General features: G+C 39.3%; 2 long non-coding RNA genes across 2 annotated transcripts in view; one reads left to right on the top strand and one right to left on the bottom strand.

The window, feature by feature from the left end:
* Nucleotides 1-3,829, bottom strand: part of LOC138172472 (uncharacterized) — an 11,773-nt gene extending 7,944 nt beyond the window's left edge. The window contains exon 1 of the long non-coding RNA XR_011171126.1: nucleotides 3,536-3,829. This is a non-coding gene — a long non-coding RNA (uncharacterized lncRNA). The remainder of the gene's footprint in view (nucleotides 1-3,535) is intronic.
* Nucleotides 3,830-8,563: 4,734 nt separating this feature from the next.
* Nucleotides 8,564-21,513, top strand: part of LOC138172464 (uncharacterized) — a 24,955-nt gene continuing 12,005 nt past the window's right edge. The window contains exon 1 of the long non-coding RNA XR_011171122.1: nucleotides 8,564-8,898. This is a non-coding gene — a long non-coding RNA (uncharacterized lncRNA). The remainder of the gene's footprint in view (nucleotides 8,899-21,513) is intronic.

Here is a 21,513-nt window from a genome sequence, read left to right as displayed (position 1 = left end):
CTGGGAACGCTGGGGTGCTTGCTGCTACACCCCATTTGGGGTTTTCTTGGCAAAGATACTGGAGTGGTTTGCCACTTCCTTCTCCAGATCATTTTACAGATGAGGAAGCTGAGGCAAACAGAGTTGAATTACCTGCCTAGGACCACACAGCTAGTGTTTGAGGTCAGATTTGAACTTGGGAAAATGAGTCTTTCTGATTCCAATCCCAGTGCACTTTTCACTGTACCACCTATCTGCACATTATTTATCTACATTTAAATGAATATTAAAACGACTAAGCATTCATTTTATTGACAAATTAGAGCAATAAAGACATATATGTGTGAACACATAGTGACCACACTTCTCTGGGAAACTAGGCCTGCCACTGTGAAAAGCTCAGAGAAAGTAGATGCCACAAAAACTGTGTGAAATTAAGGCAGGCACTGTCAGTAGCCACCCTATGCTTGTGACATCTGGAAACTTAAGTATTAATAACCTCTCTCAAGATATTAAGGGAAGGACTGCTTTTGCTACCTTTTTTTGTATCTCCAGTGCTTGAGGCAGTGTCTGTCATATATGTAAACACTTAATCAATTATTGTTGACTGATTAATTGATTGATTGGTTAAATCCTTTCCTTCATAATTTGAAGTTGAAAACAACTATCTCAGTAAAGCTCTCTTTATCTTGCCAGTAGACTAACACTCTTAGACTAACACTTTCAATAGTCTCTCTTCATAGATAAAAAGTAAAGAAAAAAACAGCTCCACACTTCGACTCCAAAGGGAAAGCCTTTGCAGTACAAATACTTCATAGATCTTCATAGATCACAGATAAATAACTCCTTAGGGGAAGGTGCTTCAAATGGCTTCACATTAAACCATTTCTCAGATGTCTCTCCCAGCTACTAGAAGCAATTATCATTATCCCCAGTTCTATCTAAAAATTACATTAATAATGGCTAAACTTTTGTTTGGCTCTTAAAGAGAGAGTTTTTAGAGACTTAAAGGGACTTTAAACTTAAAACTTTTTAACTTAAAGTTTCTATAGCATCTGTAAGTTATTCAAAGAGAGGGTTAGGCTAACACAACAATGCTTATCACAAATCCACCATGCTTTCTAAATTTGTTCAATTTTTGTCCATATTTTCCCTTAAAGCTTCCATAAAGGACCTTCCCAAATGCACCAGAGGCCACCTTCTGGTTCTTTTATGGTCATGGGCTCTCCATCTGCTGGAATCTTCTCTTTTAATATCTTGACAACTGATCCCAGAGAGATTTCAGAATTGTTGCCTCCAGTATGGATTACCCAGTGTCTCCAAGAACATGAAAATTGTAGCAGGACCTCAGAGGAAATCATAGTCATAGGATCATAAATTTAGAGTTAGACAGATCCAGCCTTCTTATTTTATAGATGAGGCCACCCACAAGTAGAAAGTGGCAGAGCCAGAATTTTAAACCAGGTTCTTTGATTTCAAATCCAACACACTTTCAAGTGCATCACACTATTGAACACCCATAGCATGCTTTCTACAATATATCAACAAAAGTCCATCCTTTACTTCTAGTGAAGAGAAACGTACTCTGTCACTTATGGTATTCCACTTTGGGATATTCTAATTGTTAGGACGTTTTTCCTTTTCACAAGCTAAATTTGCTTCTTCGAAATTTCTACTCATGGTTCCTAGTTCTCTCCTCAAAGAGCAAAAGCAACACATTCATTTCCTCTTAGACAGCTACCCCTTCCTTCTTAAGGCTTCTCTTCTTGTAAATATTCCCAGTTCATTCAACTAATCCTCCCCTGGAATGATTTTGAGGCCCTTCCTCATTTTAATTGCCTTTCTCTAGACATACTCCAACTTTACAATGTCCTTTCTAAACTGTGGAATCTAGAATTTAGCATAATATCTTTGATATGGTTTAACCAGAGCAGAGTACAATGGGATTATCATCCCCTTGGCACTCTGGTTCCCTTAATGCAGCCTATGGTAGTGTGGTGTTTTGACAGCAATATCACACTGTTGACTCACATTGAACTGGTAGTCCACTAAACCTACCAGATGTTTTGAGATTTAACTGCTTCACAGTCAGACCTCCTAACCTTGCACTGATAAAACTTTTTAAAAACCCCCATATAAATCTGTATATTTATACTTATTATTTATATATACTTACATTTACACTTGTTACTTACATTTATTAAATTTGTTCTTTATTAGATTTGGTCCAATTCTGTAGAGATCTCTTCAGATCTTAATGCTGTTATCTAATGTTAGCTATTGCCCTTAGCTTTATGTTGCTGGCAAATATGTTAAGCAGGTCCACAATGCCTTCATTCAAGTTATTCCTGAAAACGCTAAACAACAGAGGACTAAGAACAAATCCTTTTAGCATTCCACCAGAGACCTTCCAAAATGATACTGAACCACTTGTGACAACTCTTTAAGTCAGGCCAGTCTGACACTTCTGTATCCCTGCAATGGTGATAATCAGCAGAGCTCCCATACCTACCTGCTGGACTGGGCCACATCCCTTGGAGCTAAGTATGAACACTGACTGCTTCTTACCTGTGGGTCCCCTGCCAAAGCAGGTGAAACCAGAGGACTTCCAAATGCCTGGAATGGGGAAGGAAGATTGACTTAAGGATATGAACAGGCTGTTTTCAAAGGAAGGCTTCCAAGTAAGCAACAATCATTTGGAAAAAATGCTCCAAATGTCACATACTTAGAAAGATGCAAATTAAAGCAATTTTGAGGATCTCCCTCATATCTATCAGGTTGGCAAAGATGACAAAAATGAAAATGACAAATATTAATGAGTCAGTGGGAAAACAGACATATCAATGCATTATTGGTGGAGCTATGAATGTGTCAAACCATCTTAGAAAATATAATGTAACTATGTCCTAAGTGCCACTAGACTGTGCATACTCTGCAGTGACTCCTCTACTCGGTACTACACTCCAAAAGACATCAAGGCAGAGTAAAAGGACTGATATGGAGAAAAAATGTCTATAGCAGCTCTTTTCTAGTAGCAGAGAACTGTAATCTAGGAGGATATGCATAAACTGGGGAATGGCTAAACAAAATACTATATATATAAATGTAATAAAATACTATTGTGGCATAAGAAAAGATAAAATAGATGGGGGGGGGTTCTTTTTTATTTTTGGAAGGCAATTGGGGTTAAGTGACTTGCCCAAGGTCACAAGGCTAGTTTTTGTGTTAAGTGTCTGAGGCCGAATTTGAACTCAGGTCCTCCTGACACCAGGGCCAGTGCTCTATTCACTGCACAACCTAGCCACCCCAGGGTTTTCTTAACTTTTAAAAAAGTTTTCAACATTCACTTGTATAAGATTTTGAGTTTCAATTTTTTTTCTCCCTCACTCGTACCCCATCCCCACCCCAAAATGGCAAACAATGTGATATGGTTTATACATGCACAATCATATTAAACATATTTCTACATTAGTCATATTGTGAAAAAAATAATTAGAACAAAAAGGAAAAACCATGAGTGTTACGACCCTCACGGTCAGGGGCAGCCAGGCCTTACCCTCTCTGGTACTTCTGCTGTGCAGTCGGGACGCGGACCAAGCCGCGTTCTCCAAGAACAGAGTCACAAGCCAGGAGAGTCAAAGAGTAGCAAGACTTTATTAGGCAGCTTCTTTTAGCAATCACCTCCTAACTCCTCTATGAGCTTCCCCACTTTTATCCCCCTTCTGTCCCCCCTTCTCCTGAGGCAGAAGTTCCCAGGAGCCAAGTCTGAGCTAAACCCAAGGACACAAGTCGGGAGGTAACGGAGCTCTTGTCCCGGACCAGAGCATCCCTCACAGAACGTCTGAGTCTCCTACACGATGCAGAGTCAGCAAGTTCCGGGTCTCATGCCTCCAGGGGAACTGCACGTACACCCCCTAACACATGAGAAAGAAAGAAAAACACAAAAAAGAGAAAATAGTATGCTTTGATCTGTATTCAGATTTTATAGTTCTTTCTCTGGATGTGGACAGCATTTTCCATCATGAGTCATTTGGAATTGTCTTAGATCATTGTATTGCTGAGAAGAAATGTCTATCAACGATGGTTATCCCACAATGTTGGTGTTACTGTATACAATGTTCTTCTGGTTCTGCTCACTTCACTCAACACCCAAGTTTTTCTAAAGTCCATCTGCTCACCATTTCTTAAAGCACAATAGCATTCCATTACATTCATGTACCATAATTTGTCCAGCCATTCCTCAACTGATGGACATCCCCTCAAGTTCCAATTCTTGATCACCATGAAAAGAGCAGATAAAAATATTTTTGTACACATGGGTCCTTTTCCTGTTCTTATGATCTCTTTGGGATAGAGACTTAGTAGTGATATATTGCTCAGTCAAAGGATATACACAGGGTATGATCAAAGGGTAAATCCCTTTGGGCATCCTTCCAAATTGCTCTCCAGAATGATTAGATTTTCTTCTTTTCCTTTAAGGTGGGAGTTAGGAGAGAAAGGAAATACTTAATTGAAAAAGAAGGGAGGAGGGAAAGAAAGAAAATTTAATAAAAAGTATACAGCAGAGAACAAAAGAAAACCTAAAAGGAAGCCTAGAAAATCTGGGTTGCTTTAGAAACAATGTGTGGGATTTATTATATAGGTTTTTGTGAAATGGAAATTTATTGTTTTGATTTGAATCCTCTCTTATGTTCTGCTGTGTACATGGAAATGTTCTTTCTTTTCTCATTTTGTATTTAAGTTTAAACTGAATTAAAATTTTTAAGAAGAAAAGAAAAAAATCAAAGAAATCAGAGCAAAAAGAGCTGCCTGATCAGTTCACTTCAAAGAGGAAGGCAACTTCTAATCTCTCGGGATCATGGCAATGTCCACACATAGTGAACGGGGCTAGAAGGCAGCTGAGTCTGACCTGAAGGCTCTGACTGCTTCTCTTTGTTTGCATTTCTTTCCCTGAACACAGGTGACCAGACGGCCATCTCAAGATAGGCGTTTTCTAGCATTGGAGTCAGCCTCATGAGTCCTAGAGGGTAGGAGTTTCTGGGGTCCAAGTGATAGTTGTCTATGAGAAAATGATCTCTACAATGTTATCTCAGAAGAGAAGATGATCATTAACAGGAGGGTTGCCCAAGTCACACCCTGTTTTACCAAAAGGTATGGACCTTAAAGTCTGGGTAGTGAAGAGCCAAGGGGAAGGTGAAATGGTTGTTTAGCAGTTCCATGAAGTGTTTCCTGTTTTAGATGTCAAACTCCCAGGAGAATATAAAAGATTTTATGGGATACTTTGGTGTTTTAAGAGTTTTTCAATAAGTACTTATGACCATTTTTGGTTTTAAGTATTTCTTTTGTGGCAGATGAAATAAATAGCTTTGTTATTCCCAATTTACTTTCTATGTATGTCTTTCTAGAAGGGACTCTTTAAATCTCTTTATGAGAAACTCTAGACATGAGTCATTTCTTCTGTGGTGTGGAGGTGTAATGACAGAGGCAATAAGAAAAGTCTTGATCTTTCTCTTTAGAGAGAGGCTCTCTCAGGACTATACTTGAAAGCCTTAATGGGGGATGCTTCCCTCCACCCTAGGCTACTAAACTTTATAACCACCTAACTGTGCTATCACACACCTAAGCAGTTGAGTGGTGCAGTGGATTGCATGCTGCATCTGGAGTCAGGAAGACCTGAGTTTAATTTTAGCTTTAGACACCTACTGGCTATGTAATCCTGGACAACTCACTTAGCCTTTCTTTGCCTCAGTTTCCCTAACTGAACAATGAGCATAATAATCCTACCTCCCGAGAATACTATGGGATCAAATGAGATAATAAATGTAAAATGACACAGAATAAGTGGTGTATAAATGTTCTCATATCTTTTAGCATGGGCAACTATCAAATGTGTTGCTAAAATCTAGGAACATAATCTATAGCAACCCCCTAATCTTCCCATTAAATTATACCATGTTTTAAAAAGGAAATTAGATTAAGCAAACAGGATTTAAAAACTTTTATTGATGCTTTTTGTTTTTGCATTGATTTCACTTTCCAATTAGCTATACCTCCCACCCCCACCCCAAAGAACTTGCTCTTGTAACAAATACAGTTAAATAAAACAAACAGTCCCATTGACCTTGTCTGACAATCTGGCGTCATTCTGTAGGTGGAGTCTACTATTTCTCTGCTAAGAAGAGAATGTTTCATCATTAGTGCTCTGGAGTCACTCCTGTGCATTGTAATGATATGAATTCTGGTGGGTTCTGGTGTTGTTTTTTCTCTTCTTCTAGAGGCAGCCAGGTAGTTCAGTGGAGCACACTGGACATGGAATTAGAAAATCTTGAGTTCAAATTTGACATCTGACACTCCTGGGCAAGTCATTGTTCATAAATTGCCTGACACATAGCAGGAGGTTAACAAATGCTTGCAGGGGGCAGCTAGGTGGTGCACTGAATAGAGCACAGGCCCTAGAGTCAGGAGGACTTGAGTTCAAATGTGACTTCAGACACTTGACACCTATGAGCTGTGTGACCTTGGGCAAATCACTTAACCCCAATTGTCCTACAAAATTTTTTTTATTTTAAAAAATTAACAAATGCTTGTTTCCTTCCTTTATATTATTGAGGTCATCTTATACCTTGTACCCTTCATTCTGCTTATTTTGACCTGCATCAGTATAAAAAAGTTTTTGCAAATTTTTAAAAATTTTCTCACATTCTCTAGTTGTCATGGCACAATAATATTACTATTAAAATAAAATACCATGATTTCTCTAGCTATTTATTAGTAGGTTTTTTTTGCTACTACAAAAAAGTACTGCTGTGAATAGTTTGTGGTCTATGGGAACTTAAAAACCTAGTGCAACCTGTTTTTGATAAGACTCTTCTAGTTTTTTTCTCTTTTTCTGGATGTTTACCAACCATCTGTTTAATAATATGTTCTAGAATTTTGCCAGGAATTAACTCAGCAGCCTATCATTACAGATTCCACTCTCTTCCCTTTTTTGCAAATTGAGACATTTATTGTTGCCCAGTTCTATAGCACCTCTCCCTTTCTAGTTTTCTGAGGATAACTTGTAGTGTTTCAGCAATCACATCTGCCAGTACTTTTATGTCCTGGTGCACAGTTAGGCTGGACCTGGTGAATTCTTATTATTTCTTTGCTTTTATTTACTTTTCAGTTCCATTACAGATGTCTTTTCCTTTCCTTTCCAGTTTTCTTGACAGAAAACAGAAGAAACTAACAGTACTTCTGCCTTCTTTCCACCATTTTTACTCATCATCTTCCCTTTCACCTGAATGGCAGTGTTGCATCTGGGGGTGCTGGAAAGCCTGAAATGTAAGAATACAGGGAGCAGGTCTGCCTCAAAAGAGTCCAACCGCTCAAGCCTTCCAGTCTAAGTGGCAAGTTTATTGGTGACACCAAACAAGTGTACCAGCCTCCTAAGTGAGTCTGGGTGTTTGATGAGGATAAAGTTGGCACTTTTATACAGAAAGATTGTGGAAACATCTAGATGGGATCTAGATGTGGTAAGTTAAGTGATCTAGGTGGACTGGGGTGGGCCAGACGCTTTGGGTGGAGGTACCAGTGATCTAGGCTACTGAAATGTATGGGAAAATCCAGGGACTGGGTTGCTTTCAAAGACATGGTGTTTTCCTTTTAGGGGTTCAGATCCCATCCCCATCATTAGTCCTTCCATTCCTTTTTGGATTCTCCTCTTTTTTCCAGCATAGACTTTTTTAAAAATCCTTTTGTGTCCTTAGCATTGCTTGGTAGCCTCCCCTCATCCTGAACTTGATCAATCCTGACACTTGTGACGAGACCATAATCACAGCCGTAATAATAATAGCCAGCATTTGTATAGCAATTTAAGGCTTGCAAAGCATTTCACAAATAGTATTTAATTTTAAACTTTACAACAATCCTAGGGGGCACCTGCTATTATTATCCTCATTTTACATATCAGGAAACTCAGGAACACAGAGGTTATATGACTTGCCCAGGGTCGCACAACTCTGTCTGAGTCAGAATTTGAATTCTGATCTTCCTGACTCCAGGTCCAGTGTTCTATACACTATATTCTAGACCATGCCCTATTTTTGTACCTGTTCCAGGTTCCTGTACATGCATTTTAAAAAGATAGAAGTTGAAAAATGGGTTCTTGCAAAAATCCCTTGGGGACTGGGGGGAGGAAGGAGAAAAAAAAAGAACAAAGTAAAAAGTGCACAGCAGAGAATAAAAGAAAACTTCCAAAGAAGCAAAGAGAAGATGGACAGCTCTCAATGTGAGGCATAGTATTTATTATATAGCCTTTCTGGAAATGGAAATGTATTGCTGTTCATTTTGAATCTTTTCTTATGTTCTGCTGTTCACATGACAATGCTTTTTTTCTTTTCTTATTTTGTATTTGAGTTTCAATGTTTAAGTTTATAATTATATAACATATAATATTTCTTTTTCTTTTCTTACTGTGCATTTAAGTTTTAGTATTTAAGTCTAAAATTTTAAAATACCTCTGCCTTTACTTTGATCTCTTTAGATCTACCTTCTTTTTCTTCTCATTACAACCATTCACATTTGTGTTTTTCAGATGTCATTCTCCAGAGCTTCCCATTCCTCCTAGAATGACTTCCTCTGAAGAATTTTGGTCTCTGGGAGCTGCTCTTTCCTTCCTCTGAACCCAATGAAAACTTCCCTGCTCAGATCTATGGCACATGGACGCAATCTGTGGCCAGCACATACTTTGTTCTCCCTTTCTACCACCATTTCTAACATGGAGAGATAATTCCCCCCAAAAGTTCCCATCTTTTCAACTTTGGCAACTTTATTTATTGGGAAATCTTTAGGAAAACAGATTTTGGAAGGTTCTACAAATGAAGTCAGTCCCCAAGGAACGAGAGAGCCTCTCAAGAAGGAAATCTGGAAGACACAAAGGTAAGCCTTTCTACTAAGGAGTAAAAGGAGTGTTGTGTGTGTGTGTGTGTGTGTTTTGTGTGTGTGTGTGTATAAAGAGACCAGAGTAGTCCAGAATAAAAACTACCCTTGTCCCATCCTCCATCTTTTGGAGTGTAAAGGAAGAAAGGACGAAAGGAGCACGGGCAGAGACAAAGGGACCGCCACAATTTCAAAAAGAGTGGGTTGTTCTTCTGTCTTGAGTATATGAGAGGTAAGGATTCTATTTCCATGGTTATTTTGTGTCCCCAGAGCGATAGCATGCTGAAGAGATAAAGGATACTGGAACTGGAGTGAGATAATAATGGAGCAAGCTAACCACCTCTTGGCAGAGACGTAATGATGGACTCAAAGTACAGAATATATACATTCACATACACATATACAGATACACGTAAATATACACATACATACACATGTACATATACATATACAGTACACATACGCGTGCATATGCACACACATGCATGTACAATACACCTACACATAAATGTACACATGCACATACATGTGCCCACACACAAGTTTACATATACATGTGCACATACATATACACATGCATATGCACATACACATACACATGCACATTCACACACATATACACATGCATATACATGTACACGTATACATATATACACATACATACATATACACTTGCACGTACACCTACACATGCATATACACATATGCATACACATACGCGTACACATACACCTACGTATACACATATGCATACACATACATATGCACATACACATTCATATACACATACACATGCATATACACATACATATGCATATACACATACATATGTACATGCACATGCACTTACACATACATATGCACATACACAAGTATATACATATACACCTGCATATGCATATACACACTTGCACATACATGTACACATACATATACATATACATACATATGCATTTCCACACCCGTACATACATATACACATACATACATATACATATACACACATGCATATACACATGCATAATCACACATATATTACACAATGCACTCCCCCCAGTTGCAAATATACATAGACAATAAAATTCCTGCATAGATTATGTCTTATAGATATCTATTCATAGGATGTTGCTCATATCCATAGGACATATCCTATGCAGGAATTTATTTTGTTTGTCTATGTGTATTTGTAGCAGGGATTTTGTTTTTAATGGAGATGGGGAGATGGTGTATGTAGGGGGAGGAGACAGATTTTGTTCATTAAAAAAGAAAATGTAATTTAAAAAAAGAAAAAGAAAACAGGTTGAAACCATGCATCCACCCCCTTCTAGCCTGATATGACCTTAAACAAATTGCTTAACTTCTCTAAGATTCCATAAAATGGTGATAATAATTAGATGGTGATATTAATTTCTTCATTACCTTCTTCACATGGTTGTTGGGTATAGGGTGTCCCAACTGCCTTTGTGACATTATGTGTTAAGCTGCACTCAGACTTTTTGGGAATCCTATATATATAAACTTCTATAAGGCAAGAAGAAATTCTCCACAAGCCCAGGAGATGGCACCCTGAGTCAAACTACAGTGTCAGTGATGAAAAATCCATGCCAAAAGAAATCCTGTCATCACAGAATGTTAGAGTTGGAAAGAAGCCTAAAGATCACTTTCGATCAATTCAACAAACATTTATTAAGCAGTCATTATACACTTTATAGATAAGAAATCTGAGGCTCAGGAAGTCTTAAGGAATGCTTTTCTTTACTCATTCATATCTAAAGTAAACAAAAGGTGGAAAGAAGTTGTAAGCAGCAAGATGTGAGGACAGATGGATCCTTTCTTCAGTGATTCTGAATAAGACTCTGGGTCACAAAGCCTGAAGACTGACAGGTTCCTAGTAAATAGAAGGCACAGCTCCACTGGCTGAGGCCCCACAAGTTCCAAGAACTACATGAATAGGACTTGAGTAGAGGTGGGATGATAGAAAAAAAGGATTTCAGGAAGGGAAGGTCAGTCAGGGAAGCTTTTATTGGAGAAGTGAGATTTGAATTTGATTTGTGAAAAAGAATCTGTGTAAAGACATGAAGGTAAAAGAGGGAATATCCTGTGGGAAGACCAGCAATAAGGCCATTCATGGAGTACACAAAGTGATGTTACTGTGTAATAAGGCTGGAAAGGTAGCTTGGCACCTACCTTTAAATACCAAAGGGTTATAAATGCCCAAGAGAGGAGCTGGCATTTGATCTTAGGTGCAACAGGGAACCACTGGAACTTTAAGGGCAAGAGAATGATGTAGTTAGAACTGTGCTTAAGGAATATAAATTTTGCAGCTATGTGGAAGATGGATCAGAAGAGAGAGAGAGATTTGGGGCAGAGAGAATGTTTAAAAGCTTATCACAATAGTCTAAGGCCAGAAGTGTCGAATTTACTGCTCCCAAACCAATGGAAGCTGAACCAGGTTAAACTGTAATTGGGAAACGTTTTAACAAAATAAGCAAAAATACAATGCAATGGAGATAATGCAAATTTTTGGTCTCCTAAGTCAACATGTGGCTTTCAGGGATCTGTTTCTATTTGAGTTTGACACCACTGGTATAGGCAAAAGCTGCTGAGGGTCTGACCTTGAGCAATGACTAGACAAGCAAAGAGAATACAAGAGATGTTGTCAGGTTAAAATGGACAAGATTTGGCAACTGATTAGAGGAGATGAAGTGAGGAGTCGAGGATGAGGATGTCTCTGAGGATGAAACTAGATGACCAGAATAATAATGGGAATGACAATGAATGATGTTTTGGACAGGTTGAACTTGGAATGTCTATATAGCATCCAGTTGGAAACATCCAATAGGCAGTTGATGTTTTGATACAGGAGCTCAGTAAAGAGAGATAGATATACAGATCTTCGAGTCATCTGCATAGAGGTGATAATTAAACCCAAGTGAGCTGGTGATATCACTGAGAAAGAATGTAGAAAGAGAAAATGAGGACTCCAAGGACAGATTCTTGGGATATGTACCCTGTTAGGGAGTAGGATATGTATAATGATTCAGCAAAGGAAATTGAGAAATCAGTAGAGATGTAGGGGAAGGCAAGGGCACAGTGCCTACGTGCTTTACAAATATCACCTCGTTTGATTCTCACAACAACCCTGGGAGGTGTTATTATTCCCATTTTACAGTTGAGAAAACTGAGGCAAACAGAGGTTGTGACTTTCCCAGAGCCACAAAGTTGATAAGTGTCTGTGGCTGGATTTGAACTCAAGCCTTCCTGAATCAAAGCCCAGCCATATAGACATTGTGCCATCTAGGGAGGGAATCAAGAATATTTTGCAAACACAAAAAGAAAAGTGCCCAGGAGGCCAGAGTAGTCAACAGTGTCAAATGCCTCTGTGTCAAAGACTGAGAAAAAGTCATTAGATTTGCGAGTGAAGATATCATTGGTAACTTTAAAGAGAACAATTTTCACTGAGGGTAAGATCAGAAGGCAGATTGCCAAGGGTTAAGAAGTGAGTGAGAAGAAAGGAAAAGAAGACAGCAAGTATGGACAGCTTTTTCTTTGAGGTTAGCTTTGAATAGAAGAGCTTGATAGTTTAAGTGTCAAATGAATTTTTAAAGGTAGAGGAGTCACCTGGACATATTTATAGGAAGCAGAGAAGGAGCTGGTAGATAAAGACTGAGCAACAGATGAAAGTTTCAGGAAGGTAGATTTTGTCTGGATATAAGGAAAAGCTTCCCCCCCCACACACACACACACATTTATTTTAGTTTTAATTTATGGAATAAAACAAGCATTTCCATCACATAGTAGAATAAAAAAGATGATTGCACATGAAACTGCAAATCTATTATGTACACTTGTTATTCTTTTTAAATATATAATAATAACATAAACTTTTTTCTTTTTTTCTCTTTTTCCTTCCCCTCCCCCATTAAACACAAATAGGTATATATAGGTAAAATTATTCTACAAATACTTCTAATTGTAAGTTCTTTCTCTGGATGCAGACAGCATCTTTCTTTATATGTCCTTTATAGTTAATTTTGGTATTTATAATAGTCAAAATATTCAGTTCTTTGCCACAACAAAGAGAACTGCTATAAATGTTTTAGAACATCTAGGTTCTTTTCCTTTTTCCCTAATCATCTTTGGAAATATACCTAGTAGTGGTATTGCAGGGTCAAAGGGTATAGGCAGTTTACCAACTCTTTGGACATCATTCCAGATTGCTCTCCAGAATGGTTGGATCAGTTCACAATTCCACCAACAATGAGTTAGTGTTCCAATTTTTTCCATATCTCCTCTTCACAATTAAGGTGGAACTGACTGCTTTGGGAGATAATTGATTTACACAACATTAGAGACAGAATAAGCATTTTTCAAAGACGTTGTAAAAAGGATTCCTGTCCACAAACAAGAGACCTTTAAAGTTCTTGTCAGCTCTAAGATTCTGTTAATTGGTTTAGGGAGAAGAAGGGGCATTCTGGGCAATAAATCAATGTTTTTACTAACAGGTTCTCTTCCAAGCCCCCCACCCAACCTGGGGGACTCTTGTCTAGGTCTTCCATAAATTGACTCCAGGCAGCCCATTCTATGTGCTAAGGGTATTCCATGAATTCTCCTGGAGTAAATCCCCTCCCAAGCTGTCTCAGAGATCATGCCCTCTCCAATGCCTTCATTGAATTCTCTTCTTCAAAAGGATCTGATATTGGTCACCCACATATTAGTTTGAATATAAGCAGCTATATTCCCTTTCCCAGAAGTATTTACATTGGTTATCTCTAATTATAAAATGAAAAACTATGCCCCACTGGCGAAATTGGGAGATAAATATTTTATGGGACAAGGGGGGGGTCAAGAACTTGCTTTTTATTGTTGATGATGTACAGTAACTGTTGCAGGAAATGAGACTGGTGAAATAATGATGGTGGCAAGTCTCAAAGGCTGAGAAAGGATTTTAAGACAATAGGAAGCCACCAGTTCTTGGGCAAGGAATTAAACTAAAGATAATTGGTGCTTGAGGAAAAATGTTTCAATAGTGAAAATAGAATGTATGAAATCAGGAAGAAACGAATGACCAGGGAGACCAGCGAGGTTTGTCTTATTACGCCTGGTGCTTTGAAACATACCCCATGACTATGGGTCAGAGTCTTGTATAGTCATTTTATTAGAAATAGAGGTTTAGCAAGGGAGAGTCATGTCAGACTGGTTTTTCATTACAGATTCTGTTGAATCTGAAAATTTCTTTGGTGCATCCCACTGAGTTATGGAAAATCCACTAAATTATATTCTTTCTCTAGAGGGTGAACCTGGACCACTAATCCAAGAAAACATTTCTTCCTTATGTTTAGGTATCTTTGAGGGGTGGAGCAGGGCAGGGAGACTGGGTCTCCCTCTCTCTCAGATTGGAAGTACAGTGGCCTTTCATAGATTTCACTCCTGCTCAGTATGGGAGTTTTGTCCTAGCCCATTTCAGACTTAGGTGGGTTGGCCCTTCTTAGAAAGCCTTGTAACCAACCCTCCTCCCCTCCAAGTGGCTCACCATATTAGTTTCATACTTAGTGTGGATACCTGATTAGCCTAGCCCACTTCAGATCATAATTCCTGAGTTTAAGTGATCCATCAGCCTTAGCCTCCTGGGCTGTAGAGAATACAGGGAATGCCAACATGCCTGGAGGTATTTAGATAACATTTAAAATTACACCCAGACTTTTTCCAGGCAGGTTGTAGGCAACATCACAAAGTAGGCAGAGTTTCACTTCTCAGATTTCAGCCTGCCTTTTTTGTACCCCTTTCCCTTTCCCACAGTCCCCCCACTTATCTACATGCTCATGGACCTCTGATTCTCTCTTAACCTTCTTTCCACAATCTCTCTGGCAAGGGATTTCATATTAATCATTTACAGTTTAGCATGAATGAGTTCAAGGCAATGCAGGTACCTCTTCCAGGGGACTGGCATTTTTAGTCCTAATTATGAACTTAGAAATAGGCTTTGGTCTGGTGAAGATATTTTTAATATTAGAGAAAAAATGGAGAAAGTTGGGTGGCAACTGGAAGGCCTTCCAAAGCTACCCCACAACTTACAAAGAAGTTAGCCATCTCTTCCATGAGACCTAATCCTTCTAAAGAAAACACTCAAAGACACAGGCTTCTTCTATACCAGCTCCTGGAAACTACCAATTCTCAGTCTTCCAAGGGAGGCAACAGATGGAAGTTCGGCCACCATGGTAGATGATGACCAGACAGCAGAAACCACAGAAAGTTTCCAAACTAACCAGTCCCCCAGGGAGCAAGGATCATTTCCTCCTACCACTTCAGGGGCTGCTTTTCCAAGGCTTTCAATATAATCAATCAAAAACACCAGTTTTAAGTACAGGACCATCTGTCCTGACCCCAACCACTCTATTTCCACGCTAACATTTATTTCCTCAGTGGTGACAGTTAAGAATTATAAAAGGCATTTCAAGGGCACAGACTAAATGTCATTTTAGTGGCCAGATCTACCCCGAATTAATTATACAGGTTTTCCCCCCATTATTTAATATTTAATTATTATAAATTATTGATAAATTAAGGTTTTTGTTTTTGCCTTTTGGAGGGCATTTGGGGTTAAGTAACTTGCCCAAGGTTACTCGGCTGGTTTTTTGTGTGTGTGTGGGTGTTAAGTGTCTGAGGCCGGAACTGAACTTGGGTCCTCCTGACTCCGGGGCGGTGCTGATAAATTAAGTTCTTAACTTATTATACTTTTAAAAATAAAATTAGCAGAATAGGGACAAGGAGGAAACCCATTTAAAATTTGCAACATGACATAATAGGCTAAAAATTATCTTTGAAAATTTTCAGTTAAAGAAAAGCTATCAATAAGTTCAATATAGAGTGGAAAGGACATATTCATCAATGAAATAATAATCTCCTTTGGAGGGATTCCCTGAGCCTTCCTTACGACATGGAGAACTGAGCCAATGGCTTATGTTCTATTGTCTGAACGGCCTGTGTGCCTTGACCCAGAAGCAACTTCTTATTCTGCAATGATTCCTGAGGACTCTATAATCCCAGAAAAGTTTTGGTTTGAGGAAACCCACGACAAAGAAGTCTATTCCTTTCGAGTTGAGTTTATTGGGTGGTACAAGGGAGATGTGAGAGATGGAATTCTAGCACCCCCCATTATCAGACTACTTCAACCCGTGGCAACCACAGATTTATCATTGCCAAACACTTTGGTGTTCTTTATGCCCAAGACTTTATATAGTTTGTAGCAGAACTCAGCACAGATTTTCCTAGGAACACTCACAAGGAAGGGGAATGCATTAGGAAAGACACAAAAAATCGGCCGATCACTCTTTTTTTTTTTTTTTTAAGCAATTGGGGTTAACTAACTTGCTCAAGGTTACACGACCAGTTATTTCTGGGTGTGGTGCTGAGTATCCGAGCCCAGATTTGATCCCCAGGTCTTCTCAACACTGGAGCCGGTGCTCTTACTCGCTGTGCTACCTGGCCGCCCCGCTGATCACTCTTACTCTCTTTCCTCTCAAGGCAATCTGTTCTGCAACCACAGTGTGATGGACTACAGTAAGCAATCGTAACCCAGAAGTTCTGACTCACCACTTTTGTCAGTACCTACAGACAGCTCCATGGAGGGAGAGGAAAGCCCCGGTGCCTCTCCTCTTTAGGACTATTGGCTCCTGCCTTTACAAATCAATTGCACCCCCTCCATTCCTGATCGTGATAACTCTTTGAAATTTTTGAAGGAAAAGCACCAGATAAAAAGAAGATATTGCCACTTGGGTTTTTGTCTTCCTGTTGAGCTCTGCTATTTGCCAACTGAGGGCTAGAAATATTAGATGGGACATTAAAAAAATAGACCAGGTCTCTGATGAACTAACCCTATTTCAACTTCAACCCCTTCAAATCCTCTTTAAAAAAAAAACCCACTTATCACATTTTTTTCCTCTTTCCTCTCACCTTTTTCCTTCTTAAGTTTTCCTAAAGTACAAGATTGATCATGTCATCTCTTACATCCAGAGATTCTCTGTTGCTTCCTGGATCAAACACAGACTTCTCTGGCATTCAAAGCCCTTCATAAGCCAACCATCTCCTACCTTTCCATTTTTCTTACATGTTATTCTCTGACATGTGCTCTTTGATCCAGTGTGACACTGGCCTTCTGGTTGTTCCATGAATAAGACAGTTCGTCTCCCTACTCTGGGCATTCTCTCTGACTGTCCCCCATGCCTAGAATGCTCTGCCTCCTCTGCTCTGACTACTGACCTCCCTGACTTCCTTTAAATCCCAACTAAAATCCCATCTTTTACTGGAAGCCTTTCCCAACCCCTCTCAATTCTAATGCCTTCCCTCTATAAATTATTTCCTATTTATCCTGTAATACAGTTTACTTTGTATATATCTGTTTGTATGTTTGTCTCCCCAGTTAGATTGTCAGCTTCTTGAGGGTGGGGACTGTCTTTTATCTCCTTTTATATCCCCAGTGTTTAGCCCAGTGCCTGGAACATGGTAGGTCTTTAATAAGTGTTTGTTGATTATAACCACTTGTGGGAAATGGAACAGGAACTCACAAAATCATTGGCAGAATAAGGACTGAAGTCCAGGGCTCCATATCCCCCTACCCCATGAAATTACCTGCTGGCCTAAGCAAAAACAAAACCCTAATAAACCTCAAGCAATAGAAAAACACGGTTAGATTCATCAACCCTAAAGTTTACTATTGTACCTTTTACTTCTAGCTAGGACCCAGGTGTTCCCAAATGAAGCAATTCTTCCAAATGTTCTAAGATGGTGTCATGGGAATGGGGAGTTGAAGATCTTCCCTGCCCCTTAATAGACTTAGGGGAGTTTGAAGACCTCCCCTGCTTTGAAAGTAAACTCTGCCCCCTAATAGGCTCAATGTAGGCACATGAAGCCTGTGGTGGGTGGAGTTTGATGAAGGGAAGCAGAGCCCACAGGAAGCTGGTGGTCAGAGCTAGTCAGACTGTGGGGGACAGAGGAGCTCAGGCAAGGAGTCAGATGGTGAGTAGATATTGATCTTGTATTGGTTTGTGGGAAGGCTGAGGGATGCTGTGGCTCTCAGCATTATTATGGCTTCAGAATATCTTTGGTACTATGATGGAATTGGCTTACTGGTTTGGGGATTTGGTTTTCTGGTGTCTAAATAAATGCTTCAGTTCTATCCTCTATCTAGAGAGTTTGGTATATTTTGCGATAGAATGCCATATGCGATACTTATAGTCACTACCTTTATTATGATCGTGGGTGCTGTAAATACTGCATTGGTACTACAGAAGGCTAGAGCCTCACCCCCCTTCCCCAGACCTATCACAAACTTACAGAGTTGCAAAGGACTTCAGATAATACCTTGTCCAACAAGAATCCTAAATAGAAGTCCTACATCATACCCATCCTTTTCTTAAAGAATTCTAATGAAGGGGACTCTCCTGACTCAGCCCCTTCCACCTTGGGAGACTCTGTTAGGAAGTTTTTCCTTACATCATTTCAAAGACTGCCTTTACTGTACCTTTTACCCATTGCTTCTGGGTCCAAGACGAACAAGTGTAATCTCTCTTTTCACATGAAAGACTTAAAAACAGCTATCATGTCCTCCCCAAATCTTTTCTTCTCCAAGAAGGCTAAACATGCCCAGTTCTTTAAACTGATCCTCCTACATTATGATCTGAAGTCCCTTCATGACCTGATTATTTCCTGTGAACACCCACCAAGTTATTATGTCTTTCCTAAAGTGTGGATCCCAGAAAAGGCACTAACAATTGTAAGCATGTTATTTTCCTGCCCAATCACCTTCATTAGCTCCTTGTTACCTTTGAAATATTTTAAGCCATTCATCATTTGAAATCGGCTTACTTCTCTAGACATTTCTGGAAACATTATTTCCTTTCATGCCTGCAACATTTGGGCCAAATTGTCCTGTTTACTGATTCCTGTACAAGGATATTCCAGCTCTAGCTTCCATTCCTTTCCATACCCAGAATGCCCTTCTTCAGTTCCATGTCTTGGAGCTCCTACCTTCTTTCACAGTCAGACCAAATGCCACCCCCTGGTCCCCAGGTTGGTCGTATCCCACTCTAAATAGTCATATATATTTATGCATGCACACACGTATACACACACAGAGAGACGTAGATTGATGATAGGTGATACATAGATAGATGACGGCTGAATAGTAGCTGCTAGTAGGTGATTGGCTGGTTGTTGTCCTTCGTTCTTGAAGAGGACCCAAAATGCCATTATTATGTTGGAGTCAAAGCACTTTACCATAGGTTGGGTACAAAGAGTCCACATGAACATTTGGAGTGGAGACGTCTCTAAATTTGTGCATCTCACGTTTCTTTTGAGTTATTGCAATAACTGGCTCCATGAGAAGAGCCCCAGTCTATCAAAATGAATCATCTTCTGCTCGCCCCTGCACCTCCATTATTTGTTCCCACTGATAGAATGTGATAGTATGTAAACTCTCTGAAGGCAGGAGCTTATTTATTGGTTTTGTCTATATACCCTGCACCGAACACAAAGGCTGACCCACAGCAGATGCTTCATAAATGCATGCGGATTAATTGGTTTAAAAATGTGGGTCCCCAAACTGCACAGAATACCTCAGATGTGACCTGACCAGGGTAAGTGGCAGAGGAAACATCACTTTCTTTTTCCAGGAGCCATGCCTCTCTTGATGTAACCCAAGATCACACTAGTATATTTGGCTTCTACATAGGAGTGATAATTTTTTTTTTAAAGCAATTGGGGTTAAGTAACTTGCTCAAGGTTGCACGGCCAGTTATTATTTCTGGGTGTGGTGCTGAGTATCTGAGCCTGGATTTGATCCAGGTCATCCCGACACTGGAGCCGATGCTCTTACTCGCTGAGCCACCTGGCCGCCCCAGGAGTGATCATTCTTATTGAACTTGTAGGCAACCAAAATCCTCCAATCTTTTCAAATATTTCTATATTGTACTTATGAGGTTGATTTTTTAACCTAACTATAGAACTTTACATTAATCCATATTAAATTTCATTTTCTTAGATTTCAGCCCACTCTTATAACCTGTTGAGATTTTTTTTTTTTTGGATCTTGACTCTGTCAACCAACATTTAACCCTCCTAGTTCTATGTCATCTGGAAACTGGATAAGTATGGGATCTAGGCCTTTATCCAAACCACTGATAAAAATGTTTAGCAAGTCAGGGCTATGACAAGTCCCTTGGGCACTCAACTAGAAAACTCCTTCCAAGGTGTATTGAATCATTAATAATAATTGCACCTTGGGTCTGGCCTTTCCTCTAGTTCTAAATCTATCTAACCATTGGATCATTCTAACATACATTTCTCCATAATGCCCACAAGATTACATAAGGTTTTATCAAATGCTTTGCTAAAATTTAGGTATGTGTATATATGACATATTCCCAACTAGATTATAAACTCTGTGAGAACGGAGATTTTTCCTTATCTTTTCCGTAGTGCCTAGAAGGATGTCTTGCATGTAGCAGATGCTACAAGAATGTTCATGGAAGGGTGGGTGACTGGGAATAAGGAAGGGAGGGAAGAAGGAAAGAAAAGAAGAAGAGGGAAAGGAAGAAAAGAAAGAAGTAAGGAATATTAGAAGGAAGGGAGAGAGGGAGATGGAACATAGAAAAATTGGGGGGAATTGGTAGAAAAAAATAAAAGCTCTAAAATGTTACTATAGAGTTTTTATTATAGAATCATGGAATTTCAGAATTGGAAGTGATATCATTAGCCACTTAACTTGACCCATACCCCTAAAATAATCTCTTGTACTTAATAATATCTTACAAGTAGTTATCCACTTTTGCTCAAAAACCTCCAATGAAGGGAGAATTCTCTTTGCTCTAGAACAGGGATGGGGAACCTGAAGCCTCAAGGCCACATGCAGCTCTCTAGGTCCTCAAGTGCAGCCCTTTACTGAATCTAAACTTCACAGTACAAATCCCCTTAACAAGAGGATTTGTTCTGTAAAACTTGGAACTCAGTCAAAAGGCTGAAACCAAGGACCTGGAAGGCCACCTGTGGCCTGGAGGTCGCAGGCTCCTCACCCCTGATCTAGAGTCAGCAGATCATATATAGTTATAATTGTTAGGAAGGTCTGTTTCCCTCCCCTTCCCCCTCCCCCCTTAAATAATGCCTTTATTCATTTCTTTAAAACTTCCTTAGGTGACTTTCCAGGTCATCTAATTCAACTCCCGTCTGAAACACAAATCCTCCTAAAATATCCTTGACAAGTAGTCTTGCTTTTAGAGCTCTCTTTTCCCTCTTATAGCTTCCCATTGTTATCCATTCCTCTGGCATTAAGTATGTTGTATAGGGCATTGACTTTTGGCCAATCAACCCACCTACATTTATAGCAGGTAGGGAGGTAATGACTGTTTAAACATCAATAGAATTTAAGCCAACAGTTTTTTTTTTCCCCTTTCAAGTAGTCATTCTAGGAAGCGGTATACCAATTCTAATCACAGTCAAAACTTTCCTTTTGAGAGTGGAGTTGCTAAGTCCTGCTAGCGATTGTCTTATTTTATACTTGCACCTCATGAAAAAAAAATTAAACAAAGAAACACAATATTTGCTACCTCATTTACCAGTCTT

The sequence above is a fragment of the Petaurus breviceps genome, unplaced genomic scaffold (assembly GCF_028583685.1).
Source record: "Petaurus breviceps papuanus isolate PSGF00001 unplaced genomic scaffold, PetGlider_PUasm1.0 128, whole genome shotgun sequence".
Lineage (NCBI taxonomy): Eukaryota > Metazoa > Chordata > Mammalia > Diprotodontia > Petauridae > Petaurus > Petaurus breviceps.
This window is presented reverse-complemented; position numbering and strand designations above follow the sequence as displayed.